We start from the raw sequence: 13,384 nt of genomic DNA, 5'->3' as shown, positions 1-13,384 counted from the left end.
CTTAAATAGGCAAGGACAGGAAATCAAAGAATGTGGCTACCCCTACACCTGTAATTACTAACAAACAATAAAATTCAGCAGCACTGACTGAAGAGCAGAGTCAAAACTTCCAGTTCAGTTAATATATATTCCTGCAACACAGTTAAATCAATTTAAATACGGTATTCTTTGAAAAAAAGTGCAGATAAAGGTACTTAAATTCTCTTATATGTCCAGTTGAATACAGCTAGATCTTAGCCGGCCAAAGCTGAGGTTTTTAAGCAGAAAATATTTCAAACTGTACCACTTAAATAGGCAAGGACAGGAAATCAAAGAATGTGGCTACCCCCACACCTGTAATTACTAACAAACAATAAAATTCAGCAGCACTGACTGAAGAGCAGAGTCAAAACTTCCAGTTCAGTTAATATATATTCCTGCAACACAATTAAATCAATTTAAATACTGTATTCTTTGAAAAAAGTGCAGCTAAATGGACTGTTTAAATTGGTCAAAACATTTTGGAGAGTATGAGAAAACCCACACAGATATGAAAAGAGTCTTAAAAGTCCACAATGGCATTGTTCAGATGTTAGATTTGTACCTCGAACCCTGGAGCTGTGAGGCAAAGATTTTACTAATGAGCCACCCATCCAACTATTCTACAGTATTGACATCAAACTGAATCACTGCCTGGCATTTCACTCCTGGTTACCTTAGAAATATATATACAAATTTATTACTTTGTGCCTCATCATGCAGACTAAATTTGTTTGTGAAGTGGGCTAAAATGTGTTTAGCATGTGATGACAGTTGGCATCAACACAAGTCTTCAGGTTTTGAGCTCATTACCTCTAAGCCTCCATTACTGCCTTGCTAACATCCTATGAAATTAGATCAGTAGCAGTTGAAGTCTGCCTTCAGCAGCATGTTATGCCATTTATTCTTCAAGGAGCTTCTCCTTAGTCTAGTAACAGATTCCACACATGTATTTTTTTGTGTTCCCACATTACTATGGTTCCAATAGCTCATTGCCATAATTGGAGGTTTGAAGATATGTACTTCTTGCATTCACTGAATGGTATAACATTCCAGTGACATATCATCTAAGCCTGACTTTCTGCGACATCCCTGGTTTTGGCTCAGCATTTGCCCTTTCCCTCCTAATCCCTTCTAAAACTTGCATTTTTTGGAGGTGGATTGCAATTCATATGTAATGAAAACAACTAGAGTTATAGATTTTTTTTATTTCAGAAAATGGATGTTAATTCACATTCTCTTATTCTGTCAGGTTATCAGGTAATTATTTTAAGTGCCCCTGACTGTTCCTATTTTTTTCTGGATTTGTCCTGATTCTGGAGGATAGAGGTTGAGAGATATAGATCTTCGGTGTGTGATGTATTCACCAAGATGTTTTTCTTCCTCGTTTGACTGTGCTAACTGCTAGCTCATTTGTTCCTACAAAGATGCTGCTGAGTGAACCTCTTGACATACTCAGCCATATCCAGCAACACTGTACGTCCTCATTGCAGGTTGTGTCTATCTATACTCAGTAGTAAAAGTGCAATGAGAAATATACTACATGTGGGCTGTAGCAGTACAGAGACAGAACGCTCAAGTGCATAGCAGGCATCCATTACTCTGCAACTGGTCTTTCCATTCTTATATATTCCTGACCTTAATATCAAAGTGCATGCTGATAAAGTAAATATATTAATGACAATTAATCAATATACCATATTTATTGTAATTGTGCATATGGCATAATGACCTTTGAAAAATGCAAGAATGCAGTGCACCATAATGGATGAGTACAATGCAGTTTACATTACAACTTTTGTATGTGCAGCTATACAAAATTGTTATCACACATGTATGCCATCCTAATTATGTGTCAGATATTATTCCATTCAAAAACAGGCTTTTCCCATGGTCGTTCTTTAATGTTAAATATTAAAATAAATAAAATATATAGAATTTTGATGTAAAATTGCTTCTCCACCTAAATCCCATTTAGTACAGTAGAGATAGACATACATGTTTTCAGGTAATGGTTTAATTTTCAAATAATTTGGTATCATCACAGTAGTACCACAGTGCAGTACAGGGTGATTTAACATTTGTCGTGAAACAGTTGGCATGAACAACACTTAACATTTTACTGAGCTGTAATCATACTTCTCAACCTGCAGACATTGAGTACAGGATCAAAGGCCATTGAAGAATAGGTACATACAGCCAAAAATCTGAACATGTAAGGACGTAATCAGCAAAAAAAAATTAAATATCAAATAGCACATAAATTGCCCTGCTTCCAGGTGGAATGTGGGGCACTACACAAAATTATGTTTAAAAAACTTGATGACAAAAATGCTGGGAAATATAAGAACAGTATCAGATTCTGTAGACTTTAATGATCTGTATTATACATTTTTACCACGCAAGGTTATTATTCATTTATTTATTTGTTTGCTTCTGCACAAGGGAGAGGTAAGGTATATGTACTCTTTCTTTAAATTATTGGTGCCACTAGTATGTTAGTCATGTAGTGTGGTTTTCTGTGTACTAGACCGTTTCACAAATCACATGTGATGAGGGGGATTCAGAGAACTGTGTGAAGGGATAAATCAAATCTGCAAATCGGGATATACCTCCATAAATAGATACATCATGTGCTGAGTAAATCTGACCTGAAAATAGGAATGCTCAAATAGGAATGACTGAGAGGTTGAGTTGGAATCTGTTTTAGTATCACAGTACATTTGTATTCACTTTGAGTTTACTTTCTTTCTTTAGTTCCTTGCAGCCTAAGGGGTTGTCACCATTGTTAGACAGTTTTGGAGAAGGACAGATGTCTGTGTGTCTGAGAACATGTTCTCTAACATCACTATTCTAATAAAGAAGCACACTTCCTTGGTGGTTTTCCACTGGATCCACTTCATGGCTTTGCAGCCAAAACTTGGAACACCTGACTTTTGTATTTGTTCTTTCCTCCAACCTCCTGGTCTGTAGTGTGACTCTTGTTATAAATGTTACAAAGGAGGCAGTGGTTGATTTGAAGTCAACTGTCATTTCTCAGATGTAGAGCATTTCTAAATGTTTCTTTGATTAACTAGCAGAATAAGAGCTTTATTTAATTGTTTCTCCCTGGAAGTGACTGGAGAAAATGTGGCACTGCCTTTCATTTAGAGCCTTCCTATGTTAGCAGTTAAGTTAAACAGATTTATTATGGATGGTAATGGGAAGGGGAATCTGAAAATCAGCTTTACTTGTCTGCTTTATCGTTCTGGCACTCGCTGTTTTGTCTGTTTAAGTCGAGGATAAACTGAATTCTAGTTTGGCAGAAGTTAGTAAGACAGAAAAAAAATAACACAAAATGAAATTATTTGTTCTGCTTACATACTAATTTAGGGCCATGATTGGGCTATCATATTTTTACATTGGGTTTACCTCCTTCATTAACATAACCATTTGAAACGGTTATTGTTCAAAGGGGTTTGTTGTATTTCATTGCCCGTTTTTTGATATCTCACATCTACACACATAGCAGATAGAGTTAATGTTGCATTTGTCAAGTGTTGCTGGTTTTCATGATACTTATCACATCTTCATACACAGAGAAAGGGTGTATGTCCTGGTGGAGGGTACTATCAGGGCATACATGGCCATGTGACCCATTGCCTTGAAATTTCTACGAATCCTATGGTTAATGATCTTATTGTATGTCCCACTGTATGTGAATGTGATAATCATTTACAGGTACAAGTCTTTATGCCATTCTCACTGTATAGCTTGTATAGAAAGCAGCAGACCTTAAAGGACTGAACTTGATGTACATGGCTCATGCTGTCATGTATATTTGCAGAACATTTCTGGCTGACCATCCAAAATAGCATTTGATAATGTGTACTACTATGACTTTGTACATGTCCCACATATGTTTTGCATCAAGTGGTACCAGCCTACATTTGTGTCTTGTGTCATGTCCTCTATACATGTGTCACATATACTTTTTAATTGGTGTAGATCAGAGTGTATGTGCTGTATCTTTACAAAGCGTATCAAGGACTGAACATGCACATAGAAATACCGGTCATGTGCTATTCCTTTGAGGGTGCAGCCAGAGAGTGAGCATGTATGATTGCAGTAGCTAGTTTGTATATAAGTTACTTAAGTTAAAGTCAGTAAACTTCTATTGTGATGTGTTTGTTACATAATAAAGCTGCTTGAACAGAACCCATGAATACTCTTCTATTGTGTCCAAAGTAGGAGAATGACATGATGTCAGAATTGGGATTCCAGAGAATGATATTCGGAGCCATGTGGTGCAGAGATGACAGTGAAGGTAAAATAAGAGACATGAGCATGAAAAAGAGCCAGAAAAGAATTAAAGGTAATAAGAATTCGCACAAACTGCTTATTTTATAAAAAAGATAAAATGGAGCATTACAAGGGCACAAATCACATTATTAAACAAGCGGGAGGCACAAAAGGTTTATTAACTAAGGGAAACATTTAAGATTAAGATATTTGATAAAACGATTATCAGAAAAGTAAGATGAGTATGTTTAAAGCAAAATGAGTGTGTCTGAAGCAAAGCGTGCATTTTTAGGGTAAAACAAACCCAAAAAAAGTACAATAGGGATGAAAAAAGATTAAACAAGCAAAACAAATATAATAAGGGCAAAAAAGGCACATTAAGCATAAATAAATCAAGGCAACTGCATGTGTATTGGCAAAGTGTTGTGTTTTGGCATAACTACGATTTTGTATCAAGGGCATCACTATAGTTATTCGAAGTATCTCAAAGTGTGTAAAAGTGCTTACAGTGTGTGCTTATTACTATGCATGTATTCTGAAGAGTTTATATGTGTGCAAAGTGCAACTATTTTGTGAAGTACAGTCAAAGTGTAGCCATTTCAAAACGTTTCTTGTGCTGGGTATCTCTAGTCGCAAATTGCCACCATTACAGAGTGTTTCCTGCACTGTAAAGAATTGCCTAACAAGATACTGACATTTTGGGGAAATTTCAGTGCGCTGTGTACTGTTTATTCACAGAGTGCAATTATTTTGAAATGTTTCTTACTCTGAGTTTCTCTTGCCCAGTTCATTCACATTGTGTAGGTATTTGAAATGTTTCTTACACTGATAAGAGGTGATTTCTTGCAGTACAGTAATTTCAAGATTATTACATTGCCCGAGAGACTTATTTCACAAAGTTCAGTTTTACAGAGGCTTGTTGTGCTATTGGGCAAAGTCACAAATACTGGCATAAATTTCTGGCATATGTGTATGTGCATGTGTTCATGCATATTTGCAAAACCCTTCACAGGTATGTATTAATATGGCAGATGGATTTTGAAAGCCATTACCATTTGTATTTGATCAGAATAGTGCAGAGAATTGGAGAATATTTGAGCAAGAGTATGATATCTTTATACAAGCAGCTTATTCAAAGATGCACACACCAGGGCATTCATTTTGCTAAACCTAGCTGGGTCAGAGGGCATTGAAAGAAAGCACTCATTTGTGTATGCACCAGCAGTATATGAGAGAGAAGGTGAAACTCATCATATTGTTGTATAGGCTGAATCAAGGGAAGACCCCCCAAGTTTTTGAAGCACAAATTCAGAGAAATGCTTAACCCCCAGACAAATAATATATTAGAGAGGCATTTGTTTTACACAAGAGATCAGAAACCAGTGGAAACTTTTGCAGCTTATGTAACTGACCTCAGAAACAAAACCAAAATGTGTAGGTTTGGTGACTTAATAGATGAGTTAATAGAAGACAAGCTCCTGTGTGGTATTAATAGTGCTGCTGTGAGAGAGATTTTGCTTCATGACAGTGATTTAACATTGAGTAAAGCCACTGAGATTTGTCAAATACATGAAGTTACAGAAAAACACACAAGTATGCTTGCAAGTGATGAGCATGGTTTCAGCAGGCCCAAAGCAAATGTAGATAGCTTGCAACACATGGCAAACAGAAGGAGGCCTAAACACATGGCAGAAACAACCCCTGTTGGTTAACCAGGGAAACCACGTAGTTTTCCATCAAGTTCTAAGACCAGTTCAGTTAAAGGAACATGCTCAGTGCAGTACAAATGTGAATCAACAAAACCCAAGTCCAGCTTTATTGTTAACTGTCACAATCGTGGTTGCAATCATGAGTCTAGAAGAGAGAAATGCTTAGCATTTGGTCAACAATGTCACAAGTGTAAAAAATGGAACCATTTTCAAAAGTTTTGCAAATCAAGTAAACCCCACACAGTTGTACAGAAAGGTCATACAAAAATGCAAATTGATCAAGTAGGGTTGCAGCAGTCAGCTTTCTATTTAGATGATGTATCAGTGATTGGTGAAAGAGCTGCAGTGAATTTACTGGCAAAGAGTGAAGTGTTTTGTGCAGTCTATATCAATAGTAAATCTACAGAGCTTAAAGCAGACACTGGTTCAAAGTGCAATGTTAGATCAGCAGACACATTTGCTAAAGTGAGAACTAATGAACAACTCGGTGTGGCCATTTGTGTGAAACTTGTTGAATATGGAGGTGAAGAAATTCAAACCGAAGGCTCAGTGATGCGTTCATGTTATTTGGGTAAGAACTGTTACAGCTTTTTGTTCTATGTAGTCTGAAGACCAGTACAGTCATTTCTGGGTCTCAAAGACAGTTTGAGAATGAATCTGCTTTCGTTTACTAAAGAAGTTCATCACATAATTGCTTATCCGAGTTCCAATTTTTCTGAAGCCATTTTCTCAGAGTATGCTGATGTTTTGGATGACAAGTTGGGCAAACTTCCATTTGTGTACTCCATGAAGTTAGACCCAGAGATCACTCTGGTAGTCAGGCCAGCAAGAAAAGTTCTGATAGTTATACAGGATAAAGTAAAGGCTCAGTTGGATAAAATGGTACAGCAAGGTGTAATTTGTCCAGTTACAGAACCAACTGAATGGGTATATTCCATGGCAGCAGCTTACAAAAAAGGCTCAGATGAAATCAGAATATGTATTGACCCAAGAGATCTGAACAAAGCATCGAAGAGACTGCATCATCCAATGCGTACAGTCGAAGGAGTCACATTTCTAATACTGAATGCCACTGTTTTTTCTGTCTTGGATGCAAAAAGTTCATTTTCGGAAGTGATGCTTACTAGCAAATCCTCATTACTAACCACTTTCAGTACCTTGTTTGGCAGATACACATCCCTAAGGATACCATTTGGAATAAATTTTGCAAGTGAAGTCTTCCAGAGTGCAATGGAGCAATTTTTTTCTGGTTATCCTTGTGCCATAATAGTAAATGATTTATTGGTTGGTGGAAATGGTGAAGCAGAGCATGACAGAAATCTAAAGAGAGTTCCAGAGAGAGCACATGAAGTAAACTTGAAGCTCAATCCTCTAAAGTGCAAATTCAGACTACCAGAATTTACATATATAGGTCATTTATTTACCAGTACTGGCTTGAGACCAGACCCGACCAAGCAAGCAGCTATTCTTGAGATGTCAGCACCACATAATATTCAAGCTCTACAGCATTTCCTAGACATGGTCGACTACTTAGGCAAGTTTATATACCAGACATCAATGAGTTGACAGCACCTTTAAGAGAACTGATGCACAAAAATGTTACATGGTCATGGTTAGAACAACACCAGAAGGCATATGAAGACCTTAAGCAAAAAATTGCCACCCCACCTACACTAAGATACTATAATGTAAATAAGCCAGTCACTATTTCCTGTGATCCATCAAAATTGGGTCTTGGCACAGTTTTATTTTATTTATTTATTTATTTATTTAACATTTGTGAACCAGGAAAGTCCAACTTGGAACAAAACCAATTTTCAGAGGAGGCCTGGGGAGAAATGCTCCAGATGCATGTCTTTGTAACGTGGGAGGAAACTGGAGCACCTGGAGGAAACCGACACAAACACAGGGAAGCAGTTATTCTTCAAGAGGACAGACCAGTAGCCTATGCATCTAGAACACTTACCCCAACTGAAATGCAGTATGCTCAAATTGAGAAAAAACTTTTGGCAATAGTATTTGCATGTTCAAAGCTTCATGATTATATCTATGGTCGAGCGATTCAGATTGAAACTGACCACCAACCTCTAGTTACTATTCTAAAGAAGCCTATGCATTCAGCTCCAGCAAGATTACAAAGAATGATGCTCAAATTGCAAAAGTACAACTTAAAAATGGTCTAGACAAAAGGCAGACTACTTTATATGGCTGATATCTTATCCAGATCACCCAGAAATATAACTGAACAGCTTGACAGAGAGAATTTTGACTTTGATGTGATGGCAGTGTGTAGTTTTTCTACCACTAGACTTGATGAGCTGAGAAATCACACAAAGACTAATTCAATTTTGCAAAAGCTCAACCACTACATCAATGTTGGATGGCCATCAAAGCAATCTAGTGTGTCACCTGAAGTGCAAACCTATTTTCCTTACAGATTTTAAATATTGATGGAACATGGCGTTATTTTCAAAGGTCCTAAAATTCTTGTTCCTTCTTCCTTACAACATGAATATATCCAGATTTTGCATAGTGGTCACCCAGGTTCCACATGCACTAAGAGAAGAGTGAGAGAACTAATATTTGGCCTTCATTACTGAAAGACATTGATAAAGCACTTTCTTCTTGTTCAGTATGCAATAGTACTAAACCACATTTGCAAAGAGAACCACTTCAGCTAAGTCAAGTTCCTGAACTACCTTGGTCAACAGTAGCCACTGATATCTTCGAGTGGGACAATCAACATTACTTAGTGTTGGTAGACTCTTATTGGAATTGGTTTGAGATTGATCTACTACCTAATTTAACATCCACTATTGTTATTACTAAGTTGAAGTGTCATTTATCAGTCCATGGTAGTCCAGACAAAGTTGTTTCTGACAAAGGTACTCAATTTACTAGTCAGTTGTTTCAGACATTTGTAAGAGAATGGGACTTTGTACATGTTATTGTAGTCCTGAATATCTACAGTCAGATGGACTAGCTGAACATGCAGTACAGAGTGCAAAGCAATTACCTGAAAGGTCAAAGTGTGACAATACTGATGTCTCTGAATTTACTTATCTCAGAAACATACCCCGTGACAATATACTTGGCTCACCTGCTCAAAGACTTCCATCCAGGCAAACCAGAATGACTCGATCTATTAATTCCAGTTTATTGAGGCCTAAAGCTAAGAACAACAGAACCATCAAGGCTCAATTATTCAAGAAGCATTCTATCCAGAAGTCCAGTTATGATAAATTAAGCAGATTTCTTTGTCCGTTGAAGGAAGGAGAGACAGTGAGGATACAAATGGTGAAAGGTTTTGACCGGGTTGGTTAAGTTACAGGTATATGTACTGAGCCGAGATCCTACCTTGTAAAATCTGAGGGTGTTGAGTACAGGAGAAATTGCAGACATCTTTCTGTACCAGAATCATCATCGCAGCATTGTTCCTGCGATACAGACTCTAGATCTCAGAGCAAACCAGACGTTCCCATCTCAGAGTGTGTCTCAACCTCTACTTCCATTCCTGAGGATGTTCCAGATATGCCCAAGGTTGAACATTCTCTGGAGACAGCTCCAGTTGCTAAACCTAATTCCCAGTTTTATGTCACATGATATGGTTAAATTTCCAGGCCCAGTGTGAAATACACAGCAACATGGACATAACTGTATATATGTGCCAAATCTTGTATAATTGCATTACAAAGAACTACTTGTATTATCTGCATGCCAAATAGATTCCTAATGTTGCATGATCTATTTCTCAAAGAGGGAGGATGTAGATCAGAGTTTATGTGCTGTATCTTTAAGAAACATATCAAAGGCTGAACATGCACATATAAATACCGGGCATGTGCTATTCCCAGTGCCATTTTGACGGTGCAGCCAGAGAGTGAGCATGTATGATTGCAGTAGTTAGTTTGTATTTAAGTTACTTTAGTTAAAGTCAGTAAACTTCTATCATGATGTGTTTGTATATAATACAGCTGCTTGAACAGATCCCATGAAGACTCTCCTATTGTGTCCAAAGTAGGAGAGTGACAATTGGTGACAGCAGTAAGAAAGGTGCTTCTGTGTCTGGTATTGTTCTGCTGGCCTGTATAAATGTAAAAGGAGCCTGATTATATCAGTAGTTGATTAAAAATGAAGGCTTGCTGTTATAATTAAAACAGTGACCAAAGCCAAGAGGCACTTGCTTAATTACTCTACACTTTACCTTGGAATATTTCTTTATAGCACTGACATAACAGACTAACATGAAAATACACCCAGTTATCTATTTCTTCATTAAAGCTTTTGAGTTGTAAAACACAGCTAGGGAAATTTAAGAGGGGATGAGGTATAACTTCCCAAGTCAAAATCCTGGAGTAAAAAGCAATCCTTAACAATATGACACATAAGTAACAGCATATACTCCAGTTTCATAATTTGTATTACTGATAGCACCCTCAAACTTTCATTAGAATGGCTCACCTCTGTATCCTTAGACATGCAGGGTATGGTACATGGGCACTTATTGCAGGCAGTGTTGCTTAGCATGTATCATTCTTCACTTACTCACCACTTATATTGTTGCTATATACTGCACTAGTACATTAACTACATTTCTCACGACTGGTTACAAACAATTACTTCAGAATTACCTTTTGTGTTGCTGCCTGTGAAATGTATCATGGGAATCACACTTTTAGCAGAATGGATTCTCTGTGTTGTAATGTGTTCCACCTCATCCACCCCAGTAAGTTTTCTAAATAGAGTGTGACAATCATGACTTGGTCAATAGCATACTGTATGACCTAATGACCTACAACAGCTTAGGAGATAGCATACTGTATGACCTAATGACCTAATGACCTATAACAGCTTAGGAAAAACTATGGTGATCATTAAAACTGCACTACAGGGAACCTTCATGTACTATAAAGGCAGCGTCATGTTACCTAAGTAAGGGGGACATGCAACCAAAATGGGATACCAATCTAAAAACTGGACAATTCTTTTTAAAAACTAGAAGTTTTAATAAATTTAAATAGAAGTTGATGGGCTACGGTAAGACACACAGAAAAATGCTGAGAGTTGCACTCAAATCCTCCAACACACAGATGCAACAGTGAATAGTAAACGCGGTTCCAGAAGTATTAAAAGCAAATGACTATTTATTTAACATAAATACAATACATATGAAGCACTTTTCGTCCCACTAAATAGTGGAACTTCTTCAGACAAACAATCCCTCCCAACTGCTGTGTAAATAAATCTGTAGTTATAATTACAAGGACCCAGTCCTGCATGTGATAGGACAACACTTAATTAAAACAATTAGAATTTAAAATTTAAAATAATTGATCATTTAAAAAACATTAAAAGTTGAGACCACTAACACTATATGGTTAAGAGTCATATAAACATTACACAATATATTGTTTTGAGATCGGCAGATCCAAAACATAATGTAAGCTATTCTAAAAAGTGCACATATTTAATAATTGTTAGTTATTATTAAAAATTGTTAGTTATTATTAAAATAACACAATAATAATGGGGCCATTCGTGATAGGCTAAAAGCAAGTAAAAAGTTTAACCTAATGTGTGTCAGTACATGACATTTTATACAGTTTGATATGTGCAAAATGCACTATAAATATAAAAGTGTACGTGCACTACAAATTAATGTTAGCACAGAATAACAAAACCAATAGAGTGTGCAAACAACTTAAGACTATATTATATGAACATATTGTATAAAAATATAAAAATATAATCAGCAGTAACATGATGTGGTACAAGATACCTGACAGTTATCTGGTCAGACTCTTCATTTTCAAAATAGGGTATAGGGAGCAAGTCTCATTAAGGCCTGGAAATGAACATGCATTACTACGAAGTTGCCAATACAGTTCTAATATTTCCAAATGTACAGAATCAGTACAACAGTAAGAAGCTACAGTAAGACACTGTGCAATAGTTGTAAGCCTGTATGGTTCTTGATTTCGATGCATTTTTTGCAGAGTCTTGGACTCCTTCCTCTGTTCAAGTGAGTATTTACCAGGTAATCCAATTTCTTCCTATAACCCAAAGATATGTTCTAAGTGTATTAGCAATACTCAGAATTGCCTGTATCTGTTCATCTTTTGAAAAACGTGTGTGTGTGTGTGTGTGTGTGTGTGTGTGTGTGTGTGTGTGTGTGTGTATGTGTGAGTGTGTGTAAGTAAGTCAGTATGCGTTTGTGTGCATCTGATTATGGGTTAGTACCTCAGCCAGGGTTAGTTTCTCTGCCTTGCAGGCACTGACTGCCAGAATAGGCTCTGACTTCCAATTTTTCTGTGATCCTGAACAGGATTAAATGAGTAAGCAGAAAGGAAATAGATAAATATACATACATATATATGTATATATACATAGAAATAGATGTGTGCGCATGTGTGTGCATGTGTGTGTGTGCTTGTGAGACAGACAGAGCAAGAGAAAGAGAAAGAGAGAGACAGAGAGTTGTAGATACATTGTTACATTTGCTATTTGAGTACTATGTTTTTAAATAGTCACAAATTAAAATTTCAGAAGTGTGATAATTTTTTCATCCTGAAGTATCCTGCAGAGGACTTCTGCATTAGAAAGATTGATGACTGTATAAATTTAATATTTTAATTTCACTAAAACTTTTTAAATTGTATTACTATTACCAGCATTTTGCAGGCAACTCGTTACTAATACATCCACAGACCCTCATTCAGAGCATGTCAATCATCTATTTTGTAATTTCCTTGCTGTACTGTGTGTATTTTACAAATGACAGCTAAACAAGCTGAGTGCGCACATCATTATAATCAAATATAGTGTCAGCTGTGATACAAGAGAGGGCATCAATTAAAATTCCTTAGAAAGGGTTCATATTACGTAATCGAACGTTTACAAGTTCAAACACCATATGGTTGAAACCTTATGTTCGAACTTGCAAAAGTTCGAATACGTAAATAAATAAATAAATAAAAGAAGAAAAAAGTTAGTCGATGGTGGTAAAAATGGGGGCAAGCCCCCCTGCACCCCACACCCCCCACTCTTTAAATATACCAACTCAGAGATCACACTACAGTGCAGTAAACGGAAATCTTGGCATATTTATAGGGCAGGGAGTGTGGGGGTGCATAGGGGCTTGCCTCCCTGCTTACAGCAGTTAGGGTTTTTCTTTTTTTTTTTTTTTTTTAGATGTTCGAATTTTTGAAACTTCAAACAATTTGATTACATAATAGGAACCCTTTAGAAAGTGGGTCACTGTACATCCCCACCCAGACTGGAGAATGAACGCTAGCATACAGGTAATACCCACTGAAAAAAAAAAGCAGCTGCAATTTTTATGTTCACTAAGCAGTGCTTTACTGTTTAGCAACTGA

This window comes from Protopterus annectens, chromosome 1.part1 (assembly GCF_019279795.1).
Source record: "Protopterus annectens isolate FY-2018-M chromosome 1.part1, PAN1.0, whole genome shotgun sequence".
NCBI classification, from domain to species: Eukaryota; Metazoa; Chordata; order Ceratodontiformes; family Protopteridae; genus Protopterus; species Protopterus annectens.
This window is presented reverse-complemented; position numbering follows the sequence as displayed.